At 36.4% G+C, this 21842-nt stretch overlaps 1 long non-coding RNA gene across 1 annotated transcript in view; it reads right to left on the bottom strand.

Moving 5' to 3' along the window:
* Window positions 1-1587: 1587 nt before the first annotated feature.
* Window positions 1588-21842, bottom strand: part of LOC131436972 (uncharacterized) — a 101873-nt gene continuing 81618 nt past the window's right edge. The window contains exon 3 of the long non-coding RNA XR_009230681.1: window positions 1588-5325. This is a non-coding gene — a long non-coding RNA (uncharacterized LOC131436972). The remainder of the gene's footprint in view (window positions 5326-21842) is intronic.

The raw sequence follows: 21842 nt of genomic DNA, 5'->3' as shown, positions 1-21842 counted from the left end.
TCTTCAATGTAAACCAAGAAGCAATTTGCCAACTGAACGGTTGACGAATAGATAATCGAAATCGAGAGATCTATTCCTCCTTAAATACTTAAACTTAAATGGGAAACACTATCGCTCCCACCACCTGCACAAAGCGCGCGTCATCCGATTATTATTTTTTTATATTGATATAATAATCACTTCCAGAGCAGCGCATCGCCAATTATGAAGAAGCATAAAATACTGTCGACAGAAATGTGTGGTGATGGTATCCATAAATATCCTGGAAGATACCCATGTTTATAAGAAAGGTTTGAAAGGATGTTTAAATCAATAAAAGGACAATACTTTGAACGAAAAACTAAACACAGATTCTTTTGAATTAAATGTTCTACATCGAAAAAGCCGTCAAACCTGGTGTAAATTCGAAAAGAGCAAAACCAATGAACAAAAGTCACTAAGGAGTGTATCGAAAATAAGCTATCCACATACATTTGTGTTGTACGCATGTATTTGTGATGATTTTTTATGCTCAAATCACAGCATACTGTGCGTTTGGCTGTCAGCTTTCGTATGTTTACTTGTTTGTGCGGTTGAAATTTTGCGTTTTCAAAATGTCGCGTATTGAAAAGAAAGTGAAAATTAAGGTTCTGGACACATGGCTAAGTAAGAAGGGTATTACTATGCGAAAACTGGCGAAGCTACCAGGAAGAGGCAGAAAACCCGGTTTTTACAACCCGAAGCTGGACTAGAAAATGGTATCTCTAATCATGAAGAACAAATCAATGTCAATACGTGATTTGGCCAAAAAAGCAGGAACGAGTGTCGGAATGATCCAGCGTATCAAGAGGCGAAATCACCTGAAGACCTACAAGAAGCAGAAAATCTCGAAACAAAGTATAGAACAGAAGAAGCGAGCAGTAACAAGGGCCCGGAAATTGTATTCACGTCTTCTGCAGTGTCCGGATGCATGCGTTCTGATGGACGATGAGACTCATGTAAAGGAGGACTCAAAAACCCTTCCAGGTCCACAATACTTTACTATCGCCGTTGGGGAGGATGTTAGCGATGCGGACAGGTCGATTCAAGTGGAAAAATTCGGTCGAAAGGTACTGGTATGGCAAGCAATATGTTCCTGTGGTTTGAAGTTAACCAATTTTACACTACCGGAACTATAAAGGCAGAAATCTAACGATCTGAGTGTCTCCAGAAGAGATTGCTGCCTTTATATAAGAAGCATAGTACACCTCCACTGTTTTGGCCGGATTTAGCGTCGGCTCACTATGCAAAAACCACGCGCAATTGGCTCGAGGAAAAGGGTATAAATTTGTTTGAGAAAAATATCAATCCACCAAATTGCCCACAGCTTCGACCCATCGAACGTTACTGGGCAATCGTGAAAAGGGTCTTCAAGAAGACTGGTTAGGCAGCTGGGAACATGCAGAAGTTCAAAAAAATTTTTGCTCAGGCGTCCCAAAAATGCGATGCAACACTTGTCCGGATCTTGATGAAGAACGTTCGATCAAAAGTTCGAAAACTTGTGAAGGAATAACTTTAATTTCATCCGGTTTTCATTATGCTCAAGTTGAACCTTGTACAATAAAGGATCAATTTTTAGTTTGAATAAAATATCAAAATATCGTTTTTTATCATAATTTGAAAGAAACATTTGTGGATAGCTCATTTTCGATACACTCCTTAGTTCTGCGGGTTCTACCGATTGTCACCAACCGAACAAAGAGTTGTATCAACAGTAAATCAAATAACCAAAAAAAAGCTCAAAATTATATATATTTAGTATATGCTGAAAACTGCGTAATAAAATACCAATGAATAATCTTTCTTTGGAAACGCACGAGTAATTTGTTTTGAAGATTTGACCTACGATATTCTGTAGGTCAAATGAACAGTTTTAATGTTTTTTTCAGTACCCGCAATAAAGCACGCGAGTTCGGTATAAACTTAAACAAGGCAGTTCCTTCTTAGGTGGTCTTCGTTGCTCAAACAGTAATGTTTCCATGTAAATCGCTGATCTCCTTCGAACATCATTGGAATAATTAACGCAATTCATATGCAAAACGGTTCAGATGAACGATGAAACGACTTTCTCGAACCTGGGCCCGGGTAAAGCGTGCCTGGTTGGGAGACATTACCAATTTCGTTCAGCACACTGTCCAACATCCGATAAAAGTGAATTTTTGGGGGTGCTTGTCAGGGCGATAATATAGTTGCTAATTACTGTGCAGGCTAAATTTTAATACAGCGAAAATGCTTCAAATTCACACAATCGAAGCCTAACGAAATCGACCAAGAATATATTTCAACTTGATAACAGAAATTAGGTTCTTTAAGACGACGCAAATATAACTCGATTCTCATTGAGACTGCTAGATCATAAACCAAGATTTGAATGAAAAAACTTAGGGCTTTCGCGGTATTGCAAATACTAGCCTAGGTTAAAATACAATATATCATAGTGCCATAGTCTGATCTCAAATTTAGTCCGACACTGATATTTGATGAGGATGAAACATTTTGATAAGTGTTGAATGAGCCGAGATTTTAATTAGTGGCACTGCGAAAAAATAAAACAAGTTCCTTAAAACTTGCTAGTTGATGGCGAAACAAAAACTCGCTACGGCTATACCGACCGTAATCGCACATTAGTCTCATATGAAAATTGAGATAAATAGCCAATCTATCATAATTGTTGATTTTTGCTGCACCACGTTGCAGAAATATTTGTCTATATGGATCTTGCACTATACGAATATGCGGATACTTTGCGGATGGGACGGACTAAAGCTGAAATTTGTTTCATATTATACTGAAAAAATCCGAAAGTATTACTAAAATGCTTGAAATTTTGGTAAGACTAGAGCTCCCTTTCGTATGCAAACGTACACTTTCAAGAAACTTCTTGGTGAGCGTATTTATGTTTTTTAACCTCTAGGCAGCCGGCTACCGTGATAGAGGGGGTTGGGGTCCACTAGGAGATTGATAGTACCAATTATCTTTCTCCGGACAGTATCAGCATAGGTGCCGTGTGGAATCCGGCGGAAAAAAAACTTAACCAAGAATAGATCCACTGGGTACCTGCTTCCATGTAAAAGGTGACAATTGCAGGCGTTTCTTTTTCCCTTCAGTTATCAGATTTTTTCAACTTATCACATCTGATTACTCTATTTAATTAAATTATATCTTCATTAAACTTCAATTTCCGGCTAGCTTCTGAGAAAAGTTTTATTCGGTATATTTTCTTCTTCTATGTTATTGCTTGTCTTACACGATTATAAATTGAATGATAAAACTCAACTATTGCGAAGATCTGTTAATATTACAACGTTAATAATAGAGATAACATAAATACTTGTTGGGTTTGATAAATTAATATTTTGTCTCGGTTGCCGATTACCCAGATAACCCAATATAACAAATTAACCATTGTTCGCGGTAAATAATTATGTGGAAATAATAAACAATCAAGACATTTTTACCTTTATTTGGTGATTTAAAATAATTTGATATAATTTATAGCATACTGAAATATATACTAACAAGTATACTTCTTCCGTGACTCTCGTGGAGTAGTATATACGGCCTCTAGTAACAACAAGTGTTGGACTAACATCCCTTCCCATTTCTTAGACGATCTACATTCGGGCCGGTACTGATCAATGAATTCTGGGATTATCAGAAGAATCATCTAGATATTCCCTGTACAATTTCAGTTAATCCCGATTTGTAACGGAGCAGCAACCAGGAGTGATCGTGTAATATGAGCCTTTAACATTAAATCTCCTCACACATTCCAGACCATGTCATATGAATATTTAAGACTAAATCTTTCACACACCCCAGACCACACGCACTTAACAAGAACCCGTAAAAGCCCCCTTCCACAAAAATCTAGAAACCTACATAAAATAAAAAAAAAAACATTACCTACATGAAGGCAACTAAAATATCAGCACTTGCACGATCCGGCGCCCCGCGAAAAAACGCCGTGGTCATAAAATTCGACTACAGAAACGAGGAAGCATCAAGTTTCAAATCGTTATGTCATCGAAGTTAACAGAAAACAAAAACACAACAGCCTGTGTCGCTTCCCTCTTCTTCACGTCCCTCATGTCCCACAATCGATACAAGTCAACACGACCTAGAATAACAGTAACTCAAACCGACACTCACGAGAATAACCCAACATGCTATCGCCCTCTCCTCTCCGTATCACACCCGCTCACGCTCATCAAGAAGCTTTACGCACTCTCTTACCCACAAAATATACAATAGCCGACACAATACAACGAGTCCCATTGGTTAAACCCGATTTACATTGCGCGTTCTAACTCCGCCTCCTGGATTCTCAGTGATCCCAATTGTAAGAACTAATTAGCTAGGCTAGGAGGGAATAGACTATATAAGTTAACGAACTGATAAAAATAAAGCAATCTTAATCTCAACCTTAATAAATTCTCAATTGCTCAAGCTCAAGCTCTAGGCATCCGGCTACCGAGATAAAATTAACAGGTGTATGAATAACTTCGTGCCGTTTTCTAATAGGTGGCGTAATTAGAATTTCATACCAGTGATTTGACTTTCCAAATATGCGTTGGAAAGCGTTTGTCATACAGTATAGCTGAATCATAAGAAACAATAGTGATTTTTCATGTTTTTGCGGAGAGTTTTACTCTATTATTCCAATATGGAGAAAACAGTCGCCGAAAGTAATCGTATTTTGGTGGTATTTTGGTATGGTGGTTTGCTTGTTACTCATTCAGCCATTTGCCAACGTTTAAAAATAAGAGGAATTATTCGAAAGCTAGGCAATTCGGTACCGTGGGACGTTGAACAACTGCTTTAACGGTATGAAAAAAAAATGTTTCGTGCATAAAATTTTGTCTTCCGACGACAATTGCCGCGTCGACACGGCACGACAAAATAATTTTGCAACATGAAAATACTCGCCAACATATTGCACAGCCGGTAAAAAAACATACCTAGAAACGCTCACATGGGAAGTTCTACCCCACCCGCCGTATAGCCCAGAAATTGCTGCTTCCGATTACTGTTTGTTCCGGTCTATAGTAGAGCATGATTAGGCTGACAAGCATTCGTCTAATTATGATGAAGTTGAAAAAATTAATCTATTCGTGGTCACTGACTAGGTGATGATTTTCATCATATTTTATCTTATTTTAATCAACCATTACAATAATAAGCACTTTGTATGAAGAATAAGCTAGATTTTCAACTTTAAACTTTCCAAGAATTACATATGGTTTGAATATAAATTTCATATATGTTCACTTCACCGCTATTCTGAAATATCCGTTTAGTAATTACCTAGAATGAGAAACAAAAGCATAGCATTAGTTTTGATAGTGCTGTTGACATAGTTTACTGAATACACCAGAAGAGCGAAATTAAAATATCTAATGACGCTGAAAATAGTCCCAGCTGACAGCTGACTTCTCACACCGAAAAGCGCCCAATCAAATCACAGCCGTCCCCGGGCCGGCCTTAAAACAACTGACGCGTTCTAATTGACTTTCACACTTCAATTGATTAGAAAAGTCCTCGACTTATCACTGTTCCGCAACGGCATCTCTACCAACGCCGGATGCCAATCGTGAAACTGCGCCGTCAGTGACGTTTGAATATCAAACTTGTTAGTCAAATCGTGCCGTAATTAATTTGACGTCGTTGTATAAATTCAATTATTCGCTCTACTTGCCGAAAACACGCTCCTCGCCATACCCCAATCCTCTTCCGTCACGTACCACCGGTGGAAGATCGTACTTCCGGTTTTTCGGAACAATAAAGCCATCGGGAAACCATCCAACCGAAATCCGATTATTTATCAATATAATGTTGCCGCACAAAACCGAACAAATTCTTATCCGGGCTGCCATTGCAATGAATGGTAAAATAAAATTTGTTCCTGTTCTACTAAGCAGAGCTCACCCGTTGAAACTTATTTCGGGACTTATCAGCCTCCGGAACGTGCGTGGCGGGTAGAATAAATTTTCCTGTCAGATAATGCCACTCGTTTGGAGCGAGAGAGAGCGTTTCGTTATATGTATTTTTTTTTTATTTTCTGGTACCAGAGCACAATCACTTTCACCTCCCTCATGTTTCTTTGATAACCGCAGGCGTTCTTCGAGATTCATTTGAGTCATTGAAAAAATCGCTGTCGGTAGTGCCGTTCCACGAGATGCGATGTTGGTAAATAGAGGTTTTTCTGAACGGTACTCGAAACCTGTTTTGGGCGAGGAGCAGAAGGTGGGTGGCACTGGTGACACATTAGGCGAAGCGTTTAATGCTAGACATAAAAGACTATTAGACAGATGAAGAACTGAAATTGAATCTGTCCAAAGTGATTATCAAACTGAAACATCGTTTGATGGCTAGAAAAAGGTACGAAGGATTCCAAAAGTCATGTTCCAGTTCAGTAAATGCATTATTTGAAGCAAAGAAAAACGGTACGTGTTTGTGAATAATGAAACGCACCGTAAAAGATGTCATTTGCAGGTACTGAAAGGAAAATAACAGTCCCCGGAGCAATTCCACAATTCCACGAAATTGTTCAACGATTTCGAGCGAAAGGGCAAAACAATCCCATTGTGCGATGTTCGATCGATTGTAAACTTTTGCTATTCAATAGTTCTTCAATGCATGTACAACTATCCGAGCTGTGAGTGCAAGTGAAATCGCACGACGAGAAACTTTCCGAACTTTCCGGCTGTTGGAGTATTTTTAGTGTCAACAGACCTTCATTAGTTTGGTGAAAATTTCTATGTGAGAGCATTACCGCAAACGGTTTGTTGTCTAACACTTTCTCAAGTGTGAAACAGTTTTTGTCTTGACACCTAACCTAACCACAGACTGCAGGCGGTGAGTATGTGTGATACTGTCATTGATTGTAGTAAGAACATCACCCATATCAGTGAGCAGTACTTGAATAACAAACTAATGATACATTGGCCAGTGTTCATGATCAACTTCTATCATTTTAATTCTCCTACATTAATACTAACAACTAACTAAGAACTGTTCTTTTAAAAAAATATGTTGATCCGAATTAAAATTGGGATATCCTTAAGAACTTCCATCTCCGAGAAAAGTGAGTTACATTATTCTCACATTTTTGGTGCATATCACCCTGTAATTCCGGAACCGGAAGATGAAATGAAATTCAGGAACTTTATTTGTGAGATTTTTTATTTGAATCTAAGTTTGTGAAAATCGGTTAAGCCATCTCCGAGAAAAGTGAGCGTAATTATTTTCACATTTTTAGTGCATATCACCCTGTAATTCTGGAAATGAAAGCCGGGTCCAAATGAAATTCAGGAACTTTGTTTGGGACCGTGGGATTTTTTATTTGAATCTAAGTTTGTGAACATCGGTTAAGCCATCTTCGAGAAAAGAGAGTGACATTATTTGTCGCGCACACACTTACACACACATACACACGCACACACATACACACATATACATGTTCTCAATTCGTTGAGCTGAGTCGAATGGTATATGACATTCGGCCCTCCGGGCCTCGGTTGAAAAGTCGGTTTTTGCAGTGATCGTATAGCCTTTCTATATGAAAAAAGCAAAAAGAGCGAACAGTTTTTCTAAACCACGCTCTGGGATTTTCCACGAACTTTACCTAATACACTTCAATCGAAGTGATGTAAACAATTTGAAAACTTTAGAAAAAGTACGTTTCATTTCCCACATTAAAATCCATTGGGAACATTATAAACGGCATAATCGTGTTGCAAACTTAACGCAATGTCGTCGTTGCCAAGGCTTCGGCCATGGTACCAATCACTGTCATATGGACGTACGGTGTTTGAATTGTGGTAAATCGCATTCGAAAGACGCCTGTCCAATTAATGAAACCACTGATAAATTTTTCATATTTTAATAGTAAATGAAATCAAAAATCAAATTACCTTAAATGTCCTGTCAGGGGAAAAAATTAAATACTCGTTCTCTTAGACAACAACAAGTCAAATCAACGACCTCAAATTTACAGAACATACCTGAAAAAACGATACAAATTCCACGCCTAAGCTTTCTAAGGCACTTATTTCTTCGAATGTAAAACAAAAAATGCCTTTTAATTCGTCTTCTAACGAAAACAATTTATTGACAGGGAGATCGGCCACGTCATCGTCTTCTTCTGATGACAGTTACGCTAGCGTAACAGGTAGACATCTACCTCAAAGAATTCCTCTAATGCCATTCGCTTCTTTAAACGAAGTCGATTTAGGTAATATAACGGAAAATAAAACGATCTACCTACAAGATCAGCTTTTTCAAATGATCATCCGAATAAATTCAACTTAATTACTTTTGAAGCATTTCAAGTTAGAAAATTGCTATGCAAATAATATTATAACGAATTTAAAATTTAACAATGATGACGAATTTTATAATTTTCTCAAAGTTCTCAAAATTCATATTGCTATTGTGACAAAAACATTTTTTAAACCAAATGTCAAATTGAAAAGCAATCCACATTATGTGGTTCATCGATTTGACAGGTTTACTAGTATGGGTGGTGGAGTTACCATTTTTGTCCAACGGAAAATCGAACATCGTATTTTACCTTCCTTCAATACTAAAGTTAATGAAAGCTTGGGGATCGAAATTGAAACCATTCATGGAATTTACTTTATCACTGAGGCATATTCGCCCATATTCCAATGTACCGGTAAATAGTTAAATTTCATTAAAGGCGATTTGCAAAAACTCACACGATTTCAACCGAAATTTTTCGTAATAGGGGACTTAAATGCTAAGCATGTCCAGTGGAATTGTAGACAAAATAACAGTAATGGTAAAATACTTCAGATTCAACTCTTAGCTGTTTACTTCACAGTTCTTCATCCCAGTAATCCGGCTTGTTTCTCTTCCATGAAAAACCCGTCCACAATTGATCTGGCTCTAACAGATCAAAGTCACATTTGTAGTGAGCCAATTACACATGCTGACTTTGACTCAGATCATCTTCCTGTAACATTCAGACTTTCCAACGAAGCTTTAATTAATCCAATTAGTTCTATATTCAACTATCATAGAGCTAATTGGTTGGATTACAGATCTCATATTGAAAATCATGTGGATCATGAAACTATTTTAAAAAATTCTGCGGACATCGACACAGCAATTGATAATTTGAATCATTATATTATCGAAGCTAGAAATCCTTCAGTTCCCAAAGCTCAAACTAAATTAAATTCTCCTATCATCGATGAAATATGATCACAGTGTTGTTACTGAGACGAATTTTGATGAAATTAAATCAATCATTAGGAAACTTAAAAACATGAAGGCTCCTGGTAATGATGGAATTTTTTAAATTCTTATTAAAAATCTTCCCGACGTTGCCTTGAGACTCTTGGTTAAAATTTTCAACAAGTCTTTTTCATTAGCTTACTTCACAAAAAGATGAAAAAACGCTAAAGTAATTTTTATCCTCAAACCTGATTAAAACCCAGCAGAAACATCAAGTTATCTACCAATTTGTTTACTTTCTTCTATCAGTAAACTTTTTGAAAAAATATCTTGTTGAGAATGATGTCTCATATAAATGAGAATTCAATTTTTTTACAAGCGTGGCTCTAATTTTGTATAATATTTTCACTTCTGATCTTTCAAATCTACCCGTTGGTTGTCAGAAATCGCTATTCTGTGACGACACAAGTCTGTTAGTCACAGATAGAAATCTAAGACTGATCTGCAGTCGCCTACAAAGAAGCTTGAATATTTTCAGTGATTATCTGTCAAAATGGATAATTAAACCAAATGCTGCAAGTACGCAATTATTTAACTTTCCTCATAAGCCAAGAGCATCTTTTCTTAAATCAAACAATAATCACATTCTCAAATTGAATGGCTTGGAATTGACATGGTCTGATCAAGATAAATACTGAGGTTTACCGTATGACAAAAAAACTCTCTTTCAAGGATCACATTGAAGGAATCCAGGCAAAGTGTAATAAATATATGAAATGTTTATATCCTCTTATAAACAGAAATTCAAAGCTCTGTCTAAAAAACAAATTGTTAATTTATAAACAAATTTTCAGACCAGCCATGCTTTATGCAGTACCAATTTGGTCAAGTTGTTGTTCCACCAGGAAGAAAACACTTCAAAGGATTCAGAATAAAATTCTGAAAATGATTTTGAAGCGTCCTCCCTGGTTTAGTACAAATGAGTTACACAGAGTCACAAATATAGAACCAAATCCGACATAAATCGATGCAATCTTCAATTGAATCGATTCGCTCTCTGTATTAGTTAAAAAGTTTGTATATAAATTCCTTTTTCCCCATTACACAATACAAGTAGGTTTACAATTTTCCCTACACAAAAATAACAGAATTGCGGAAGCAAATGATGTCTTCATGGTAATAACCAAACCATGTATATAATAGGGCTGAAAAGTCAGCACTTGTGGCTGAACACCCAATTTAAATCTTAATAATTTAATTTTAACTCATATGTCAAAAAAAAGTTATTAAAAAAAAAAAAAAAAGAAAAAAATTGTACTTTATTCTTCTCTACTTACTCCCTTGTTCGTGTCTTTGTAATGCACTAAAACCTCAATTTACTCGAATTCAATTTACGTTTATTTGAAAATTAAGAATTATTCATGTACATGTAATAATTGTAGATATAGCAAGCAAATAAACAATCCATGAATGGGGACGGGTATAGCGTGATGGGTAAGTCGATGCCTTTCACGCAGCCCGCCTGGGTTCGATTCCCAACCCCGCACATAGGGTCAGAAAGTTTTTCTGGCCCGAAGAGGCGAATGACATTAATGTTAAAGCCTCTATAATTGAAACAAAAAAAAAAAAAAAAACAATCCATGAAAATATAAAAATGGTGTTATAATTAAATATCCAAGTATCTCAAGAACAACTACTTTTAGAAGAAAGGATATTATGAACAAATTTATATAATGATTAATCTCAACGAGAACTTGAAATGTCGAATATATCTGTAAATTGTTTTAGCTGTAACTTCTTCATTTTTCAAAAGGCACGGATGGGATAGCCATCAATCTGTAGGTTTTGCTAACAACTTTAAAATAAAAATTATCAAAAAAAATTTAAAACCATGCTTTTTTTATTTAACTTTTTCGGATTATTTTGAGAAAAAAAAATCAAAAATTGTTTTCAGCGTATATTTTTTTAGAGTGCCCAATCGATTCCCTACAACTTCTTCCTGAACGCCATTTTTGTACAATTAACGGTTTCCGAGTTACAACGATTTGAAAAAGGCAATTTTCGTGATATGCAAAAATACATACGCCCTTTTTAAAAATCAGTCGTGAGTCGGATTGACCTCTCCATCAGTTCAAAACTTATGGTTTGCTATACTGAAGCCATGTGCAAAGTTTCATCCAATTCGGAGAAGGTCAATTCTGATTTTGTCACTTTTTCGTCTACTCATTCATGGAATTGCTTTACTACGTAAATCTATCTTTCCGGTTGGTTCCGGTCCAGAGCTCAGTTCCAGTTTCAAGAATTCAGTTCAGCATTGAATCAATTGCAGGACGTTCGCAGAGCCAGTTTCTCTTCAAAGAAGATCGATTGTGTCATCCTGTTGCTGGACGGTTGGAGCAAAATACAACGAAAAATGGACAACAATGGGGAACATCATGCAAAATCACCCCTTCCAATGTCTCCAAATGGGTCTAAAAAGTTATAAAGATTTGCCAATCGGAGATAAACGTGTTTAGAGCAAATCTAGAATAATTTGATAAGCTTTGTGCACTTTCGCAGTACGAAATTCGCACCAAACGAGTGCGAATAAAGTCAGCATTTAACTACTTCGCGTTCGAGAAAAACGCTACGAACAGTGTTTAATATTGTTAGCGATTTGGCCTCTCTGAACGCCAGAAAATAATCCTGTACAGCATTTTGATAGTTTCTTTCACTGAAATCTTCAAATCCGAAATGAAATAATCGACATCAAAACTCTGTATGTTGCTATGTGTTTTACTCTCATTTGTTCCTATTTTTCCAACAGGAGCTCACTTTATTTTTTCGAGGATGGCTTAACCGATTTTCACAATCTTAGGTTCAAATAATAGTTTTTGTAGTCCCACAGAGTGCTATTGAATTTAATTCGGATCAAACTTCCGGTTCCGAAATTACAAGGTGAAGTTTGTTGCAAGTATCAAGTCGTCATTTAAAGTGACGATGCAATCATGAAAATGTTTACGTTTCGTCTTTGACTCATCAGAGCATAACTGTTATGCCACCTAGCACTTGAACATAAACCGTTAAGCAGACGTAAAGTTTCTGCTATTTGCAGGGCACTTTTTTGTTTTGCACCGAAAAACAATGTCAATGTCACTTTTTTACCACCAAAGAACGTGACGTGCCTAACGAGAAAATGTGTTTTCGACTTTTTCTGCCCGATGCACCGTGGGGAAAAAACGATCAAAAACGCGACTTTGCTCAATAATTTTATAAAAACATAAGCAAATATTTTCAAAGTTAGTATTTCTTATGCAAATTTTTCGTACAATTTATGATAGTTAGAAGATCCGCAAAATTCACTATCATGCCCGTTTTGCTCCAATTCCTCTTTTTTCTGACTTTACTTTGAAAACTAACTGTGAAACTCAGGAAAAAAATTCAATTCAACCAATCGGAAGGTATTCCTGACATGCTTGTAAGTTAGATAAATAGATTGTTTTTAATAAGATTGACCGCAAACAACTGTATTCTGTTTTACCCCCAGTCATCTTCTTCCATGAATTTACAGAAAAAAAGTTCTGCTGATCGGTGTTTGGACCAATTTTGGTTAAACAAGACAGTTCTTTGTTTCGCATCTAATCTCAAATAATAATTTACAGATAGTGTTCATGATCGCATGCTTCGTGCTACATCGTTGTACCCCAATTTTCCCACAAATATAATTTTATGTTGAATTCATTTGGAATTATATTTTCAGGTCTTTCTTTGTAATATCAATCGATTTTCAACAACCGCAATCAGCCTGCTTTCGGTATGCGATATAAAGTTTAACCAGAAATACGACTTTTGATATAAATTGGGATAAAACGGGTTAAACAGGCTAGTACTGTCATTCCCATTGTGTTTGATTGGATCACAGATGTTTTGCACGTATTATGGATCAATATTGATAGATCGTATTGGATCTGCTTTTGGATTATTGATCATATTTCAACTGAATATTATAACTAGAAAACAAATGGGGTAAAACGGTGCAACAAGTTTTCTACTATCAATAAAACTATATGAAATCGATTTGTTAGATTTTTTTTTACATCGGAAACACTCTATTCGCTTTTCTGCAAGTTCTTCGGTTTCATGTTATATAGTTAAGCTTGAATACAATGCAGTATAAAAAGGGAACTTGGGTTAAAATGAACATGATAGCGTTCCGTGCGGTCCTTCTAAATACATGGAATCGATTTTACTGACCATTTTACACCAAAAATGTGCTTTGTGGTCAGCTGTATCATGCCACCAAAAAACCGTTGCGTTTTTGGTCCATTTTTCCTCACTGTGCGATGCGGTTAGAATCCTTCTAAATTAAAAACTGTTCTTTTTTGTAGGTCAACAATCAACGAATAAAATATTTTGACAATTTTGACACTATTTACAGAAATTTCCGTAAAATTTTGGTAATCTTTTCTTTCTAGAAATATTTTGTCAATTCTTTCGAGATGATTATAAAATTTCAAAGGACGATTCCTTCGAAATTTTTCACGTTTTTCGTCGGAATTTTTAAAAATTTGTTTCGCCTTTTTGTAGAATTTGTTGAAATATCGATCCACTTAAAACGATACTGAAAAAAATTTCATCCAAAAACCATCATATTTGACAATATTATTCTATTCAGTGGTTTTTTTGTTTAATGCTTTTGTTGATATTCTAGTTCAAACATTGACCAAAGCTTTCAATTAAAATTCTAAAGAAATCAATTTTTCGACTAAAATGTATAATGTTGGAATTCTCACAAAAAAATCAACGATTTCGGTCAAAACCGGTCGGTAGTTCTGTAGATAATATGTTGTATGAATTCATCGATATTTTGTTCAAATTTTAGTATATTTGGTAAACATTTTTCATAACTTTATCAAAAGATTTGGCGGTTTTGACGTTTTACAATTTTGTAAAACGATTTTTGTTGAATTTTGAATCAGTTTATCTGAACTTTTTTTTATAAAAGATATTTTTTATTCAGGCCTATTTGCGTACAAGCTTTACGTGGCCGATTGAGCTGAGTTTTTAGCTAAATTTTTTGGTTGTATTGGATCTCGTTGTCACCCTTTTTCTAGGGGGAGAGGAGCTTCCATTTCCCTCCAGCGAGGATTGAGGGGCAGTTTGTTCGTGGTTCGTCTTGTCATCCATTGCCGCATCGATAGTATTGTTGTCGATTTCCGTTTTCTTTTCGTTGCTAGTTGCTGTAGATGCACCTTGTTGTACATTGGTTGCAATTGCTGGTTGGTTGGAGGGTAAGTTGTTAACGGCAGCTGGTGTACTTTGTTCTATAGGGGATACTTTGGATGGTTTCGTTGAAGGGGATACTTCACTGTTGTTGGTGACTGTCACAGGTGTACTGGGGTTGCTTGGGGTTGATGTGAAGGAAGCACCGTTGTCCTTTGGTGTGGTTGTCTCCTTGTCCAGTTTATCACATGGCATACCGTAGCTTTTTGGCAATATTGACATGTGGCCATTTGATTGTCATTGGTAAAAAGTGATTTGCACGGGATTTTTGTATCCTGACCCAAAGTCACATAAGAAGGTATTGGCCTTTTCAAGCGCATGCGTAACAAACGTACGCCATTTATAATACCGGGGAAAAAGTTCTTCCACTTTTCTTTTTCGATAGAGAGAATCTTCCCGTATTGGGACATAGTTTTATGAATATAAGGATCGATGACGCTTGAGGGAAGATCATACACACGCACTTCTATAGCACTATCTTCCATATATACTGGAATGCTGTACTTAATATTTTCGTGCTCCACATAGTGCCCATTATTATTGTCTTTTGCGAATTGAATTGCATCCAATTCTTTATAAAACTGTAATGTAAACTATATTATTTGTCTTATTGCATTGAAGTAAATGCAAACGTTTAATGTCAAGATGCATTTGCTCCTTAAGCAAACTTTCTAGTTCTCGTATCGAAGGTCGAATTTTGCACTGCCTGAAGTCAACAACAATTGCATTCTTTCGTGTCGGCGGTAGCTTTTGTTCGTTTGGTTTACTCATTTCGAGGTCGTTCTATTGTTCACTACACAATACTGTACTTGGTTTCTTTCGTCCCGAACGTAAGCGGTTTTGTTTTATCGACTGACTTGGATGAGATGTGGAAGCGAACTGATCTGAACTTTTTATCGGAACTTCCGAATTTTGAATGATTTTTTTTGAAGCGTTCGCCAGAATTGTTAAACTTTTTGATCAAATTTTTAGATTTTTATTGCTTGTTTTTTTTTTTATTTTAAAGTTTTTCGCTTTACGAAATAAAAGATGACCCTAAAATATTGGAACTCAACTGTACACCCTGTATATATATAATGGAGACGGGTATAGCGTAATGGGTTAGTCGATGCCTTTCATGCAGCTCACCTGGGTTTCGATTCCCAATCCCGAACATAGGGTCTGAATTTTTTAATATGTATTAATGACATGTTGGCCAATAAAAGCATTATATAAAAAGAATAAAACGTATATATACGCGATGAAAAACTATACCGAAACCCACATTCAAACCAGTATCTTTCAATAAGTTTATCAGGGCAACCGGCTACCGAGAAAAAAAATCATTGGTATTGCTCGTAATAGTTTGAAGTGACACGTATCGATTATCAGGAATAAGACGGTCAATCTAATGTTGTAGCAAATGCAAAAGCAGATTCATCTGTATCAATAATGTTGTAATTTTCGTGGATTTCCGCAAGAGGCGATTTTCATGATTCTAATTTGGGTCTTGAAAGACGAGAAATAATATGGCAAAAAAATTGTTGCAGACATCTATTCCTAAAAGCTCAAAGAAATGGAAAAGGAAGATTTTTTTCTAAAAATTGAAAAACAATATTTTTTTAAATATTTGTTAAAAAGAACAACCAATTTGGTTTGAAACTTTAAAAATGGTAATAAAAATAAGGAAAAAAGAAACTTCTGCAATTGTGTCCTTTCACGACATGAAAGTTGACACCCAGTGAATTTATTGTTGGCTAAGTTTTTGTTGTCCCAACTTAAATCTTTGCCATTTGAGTTCGTTTCAACAACTTAACGTGATGAATATTAAAGTATTTAAACGACTTCGACCAATCCCAGCATTCGTTCCGTGGGAACCGGCGAAGTAAAGATATGCTACTAGAAACAGCTGACGAGACAATTATTACGGTTGGATTCATTCATTTTCTCGGTTCAATTTTGCCTTTTCTAACCAATCACGGACTAGCAATTACGAATGCTACGGACATCCAGCTCATGTTGGTACTCAATTTCAAATTCTTGGTTTTGGTTAATTACTCTTGGAAAATCCAGACCGTATTGACTTTTTCAACTGGACTGGTAGACATGAGGCTAGTGCGTAGTATCCTAGATATCATAAAAAAATATCAATCAACTCCAGAAAACTCGTCCAGCTAGGAATGAAAGTTCATATCTCTATCGTTCATTGCATTTGCCTTCTCTTGAATTGTCAATTCCGAATTCATTGCGTGCCTTAATCATTTATGCAGGAGCAGCAACCACGTTCGGATTCTATTTGTCCCTTCGTCGAGGGCCGCACCGAGAAGTCATGCTATTGATAGATTATGAAAGCAGAACGAAGTCAATTTGAATGATGGAAACAATGCAAACATCTGTTGAAACAGCAAACTCTCGAAGACCAGATGTTGAACAATGCTCAGTCGGCCGAACCAGCCATCCTTCAGTTCACTTCCGAATTATGCAAACTCAACATGCTACTCGTGTTCAATGAATAGTTTTCAAGTGAATAAAAAAAAACCCTAAACCTCCGTGACTGTGTGTGCCGGTTGCACCCCACTGCTGCTTATTCGTCAAGCGGAACGCGTGACTGTCAGGAAAAAGTTTTGATTTCGAAGTCATCCAGATGGCATCCTTCGGCGTTTCGTAGCAGCAGAACCTGTCACCGTCGGAGCAGAGCAGTTTTTCATTAAACCGGATTAATATACCACACGGAAGGCACTTTTGCCAAATTACTTTTCCCAGTTCTCTCTGCCGGAGGCGGGCCAGTCTTCTGAGGACGAGACCAGCTGCTGGATATGGGACAACTTTTCAAGGTCATGCGATCAAATTTCACCGAGACGCCTTTGGCTTTTCGCTGAAGCTTCTCCGTGTCACACGAAGCAAACTGTGCTCGGTCGTTGTTCTTTGCGCGGCCGATGTCACCTCGAAAAGTCAAATCTTCTTCTCCCAAACTTCACTCCCCCCCTCCCATAAATCGACAAATCGGAGACTGAGGAAGATTGAATTTCTTTTCTCGCTTGGCGACGACAGAAAAAAAGGCCATCTGGTTTCATTTCGTCACAACTTTTCGTATTACAATCACGGCTCGAGGTACTTCTGACGCACGGGGGCCCACATATTGACTTGCCGGTGCTGCTGTTTTAGCTTTTGTTTCGTGTTTGGTTATACTTCGGGCACTTTCATGCTGCGTGGATGATTGATGGCTTGCAGTGACCGGCCCAGCTCCAGTCTACCCGAACAGAATTGCCAAAGTGTGATTCGATGATGGGGCGCCAGCTACTCATGAATCTTGATATATGAAGTATTACCATACAGTGACGGGATGTCATTTGCTTTCGGTAGCAACGTTCGGTAGCCGTCAGCCTAAATTAGAGCTTATTTTGTAACCCGAATTTTCGGAGCCAGGTAATAGATGGTGCGTGTTGTAATTTTCCGAATTTCTGTTCACTATTGTTTAGATTATGCAATGATTCAATAAAATAAACAGTTTCATTAGGTTTTCTCCACTAGAAACACTATGCAATTAGCAATTCCAGACAGGGCTGGTGAAACATGTTAAGCCCAGGTGGGTAATTTTTCGTACTGGGGGGAACGACCCACCATTTCCAAGTCTACCTTAATTCTAATGGAAATGTTATTTATCCCTTAAAAAAGCAAGATCGAATTTTTTAAATATTTTATTTCGATATAATTTTGCATGAAACGCGTAAAGTTTGAAGCGTTTTGGATTTTTTGTTTCATAACAAAAATGGTTATTTAAGCGTTAAATACAACATAAAACTACTATGGGGTTGTTCGAATTGTTGACTCAACTAGTATCAAAATTACTGCCAACATTTGTGTTGAATATTGAGGCAGCAGTCTTCTTTGTGTTCCGTATAAACTTAATTAGGGTAACGGCTCCCTATTTCATCTGAGCCCCTATTTCCATCTCATCCCGTCACTTCATTACTTTGAACATGAATAATATTTTACAACCTACCTGAACCAAACTGTGAAATGTTTTAAAATGATTATAAAAGCTATTGTCACACTTTTCCATTGAAAGGAATGGTTTTAAATTCTTCGGTGATCGTTTTTTCATTTAAAATAAACTCACTTTTCAATTTAGGACACATTTCGTCTCAAGGTTTACAGTTCGTCATGTTTCTGAATATCTACTAAACAATTCATCTCAAAACATGATCACTATTTCGCACAATTACACTACTATTGAATGCTGGATGACTTCATAATTAGTAATGTTCACTTGCCACTTGTTTAATTAACGATTAAAAACATCAAAAACTACCCGTCAAGCAAATATGAGATGAAAGTTTTTCAATTAGTTCACTCGATTGCGCTTTGTTTTCATCTCGTTTGGATCCACAAAGTTGCCAGGTTTTCTCATAATGTTGCAAAACAAAATTGTTTTTCTTCTTCAAATTATCATCAACAAAATTTTTTTTATTATCCGTGACATTAGTTTAATTATATTATTGATATTTATATTAAAAAAATATATTTCGGCTTCAAATATTACCAGAAAGAGCGTGTTAAATACTATTGAAATAACCATTGTTGCAAATCTAGTAGCACTGGTTTCATTCCGCTATACGTCAACATAACGCTGTGAAATGTGTGTGTTTCATCGACTGTGCACAGAGATGCCAGATATTTTCATAGAAAATATGTATTACTTTGGATAGAAAGTCTATATCTGCTCTATCTGTTTTCACTGATAAAATGGTGTTAATCATAATCATTTATCTGCATAAAATTTTTCCACTTTAACGTGAGATTTGTCCGTTGATTAATAAACTTTTGAAGAATCACTGCAATCAAATACTAATAGATACTCAAAGAGAAAAGTCTAATTTTTTACTTCTCACTTTTTATGAACCTGTACAAATCTGTATTAAATTTAGGAAATCCGTATAAAATTTGTACATTGATTTAAATCAGTATGCGAACGCAAAAAAACTATACAATACAGATAAATCTGTATAAATGGCATCTCTGGCTCTGCATTTTGTTTTATGAAGGGCTAATGCCTAAATAGTAACAATTCCGTTTTTGGTTTCATTTAAAGTTCACCAAATTAACTTTGCAATTTAATTTCAAATTTAAAGCGAAAGGTAACGGAAACGACCGAAATTTTTTTTAAACGTTGAAATGATTTCAAACTGGTTTTAAAAACATCGTGTGTTGTCCCATAGTTGGCATTACGACGTTTTTAAGAAGAATTCTGTCATTTTGAACCTGAGAGTGTAATAGTGGAATATTTTATTTTGATTGCTGTCACCATTACTAATTTATAGGACGAATAAAGGACCAACGATAGGATGGATAAAAATCCATTGAGATGAAAATAGGAGCAGAGTAGTGAACACATCATAAGTGTTTTTAGCTGTTTCATGAAAATTAGTTAAATTTTCAATAAATGTGAATCAATTCTCAACGTGGAGCAAGGCGAATGAAACAGTAATATGAAAAAGTTATAATGATTTAAATGGCTAAATCGGAATTTTCAGACGACGTTCTTCCAAATGAGATGAAATAGGGAGCCCTTACCCTATGTCTGTAAATTTTCGCAATTAACTTTTTGAGAATTTGGGTGACCTTGACCGTTTAGTTTGTTGTTGGGGTTGATGATGTAAGGTGCTGAACTCGTTTATCTAGTAGTCCATGATTGAGGTCATCCTGCAATATTATCCTCGAATATGAAGAAACTGCCGAATTTCGATCAAAATGCGAATCGAACGGTGCACAAAATAAATCCACAAAAGGTCCAGCCGCTGATGTTGCACACCACTTTAGTCAAAAGGTCCCGGGACTGATCCAAAGATGACGATTGAAGTGTCAAGCTAACCTCATTTTTCGAAAGTCCCAAACTTAAGATGACAGGTGTCTAACTTTCACGTCAACCGGACTACAAACACTAAGCCTACCGACATATAAGTTACGTTACTTATTCACTTATGAAAAAATGAAAATGAAATGAAATTTCGTTTATAGATAAAACATTGCCTTTTAAAGGGATAAAACCGCGCAAGCCTAGAAAGTTTGAGAAGTGTTATCCGTACTAGGATTAAAAACAAAGATTTGTGGTATTCTGATTTTATACGTGGTCAAAAAATAAGAAAGTTTTGACAATCGTGATTGTTGAACGCAAAATCATAGTTCGTGATATAAGATGTGCTGAGATGGTTAGCATATCAACTGGAAGTGTTGTTACGATCTTAGGTAAAAATCTGGGCATGAAAACGGACTTTTCCAAATGGGTGCCTCGTTCGCTCACAATCGAACAAAAGCAACAACGCATCAACGATCCAAAGAGCGGCACTGTTTAGTCGCAATAAAAAGGATTTCTTGCGTTGGTATGAAACAGTGGACGAAACATGGATCTACCTTTTTTCTTCAGAGTCATATCAGCACTCAAACGGAAAAAGCCATGCAAAAACTCAACTGGTATCTGGAACAATCATGGCGTCAGTGGTTAGATTCTCGATGTACATTTAACATCAACTGTTTTGAAAAAGAAAGTACCATCAAAATTGATTATTGCATTGAGCTATTGATGCGCTTGAAGTGCGAAATCGAAAAAATGACCGAGTGAGAATGAAAAAAAAACATCTTCAACCAAGACAATGCACCGTGCCACAAATCAATGAAAACAATTGCCAAATTTACCGAATTGGGCTCCGATCTGTTTCCTTACCCACCATATTCTCAAGAACCTAGCCCCCAGCGCGCCTATTCTGATATCAAAAAGATACCCCAGGGAAAAATATTTGGCTCGAATGCGAGAGTCATCGCCGCAAATTAAGCCCATTTTGAGGCCATGTAAAAATCTTTCTATAAGCTAGGTATGCATTTGAAGGTGAGTATGTTGAGGAACAAAACAGGTTCTTACACAAGGAATATTTGTTTCCTAGTTAGTTCCTAGACTTTTTGAACGATGTGTTAGCAATCTTCTCTACGGCAGTATCGAACCGCACAGAATGCAAGTCGATTCGATACTGTATCTTGTTTTATATGAGCGATTTTCTTAAAAGCGAACGCGCTCATTCAAGAGCAGAAACCGCGAACCTATGTATATGAAACTGTCGTATTTGTTGGAGGAAATCATGACAATGGTTCGAGAAACTTTTTTTGAGAACGCTTCTTAAAAATCATGATTTGCGGTGTCCACTGTATCTCAGTGCAGACTGATAAGAAGTCAACAAATCAAAGCAGCGTAGATAGAGTAGTTGATTTTCTAGACTTCTAGATTTTCTAGTTTCTGTTAGATTTTTTTTAAATTTTTTTAATTTTTGGTGGTTGTTCAAAGTGAAAACTATGATTTTTCACGAAAAAAATCGCCATTTTGTAGCTGT

The sequence above is a fragment of the Malaya genurostris genome, chromosome 3 (genome assembly GCF_030247185.1).
Source record: "Malaya genurostris strain Urasoe2022 chromosome 3, Malgen_1.1, whole genome shotgun sequence".
NCBI lineage: Eukaryota > Metazoa > Arthropoda > Insecta > Diptera > Culicidae > Malaya > Malaya genurostris.
The sequence above is the reverse complement of the archived record's forward strand: the minus strand, read 5'-3'. Positions and strand labels throughout refer to the sequence as shown.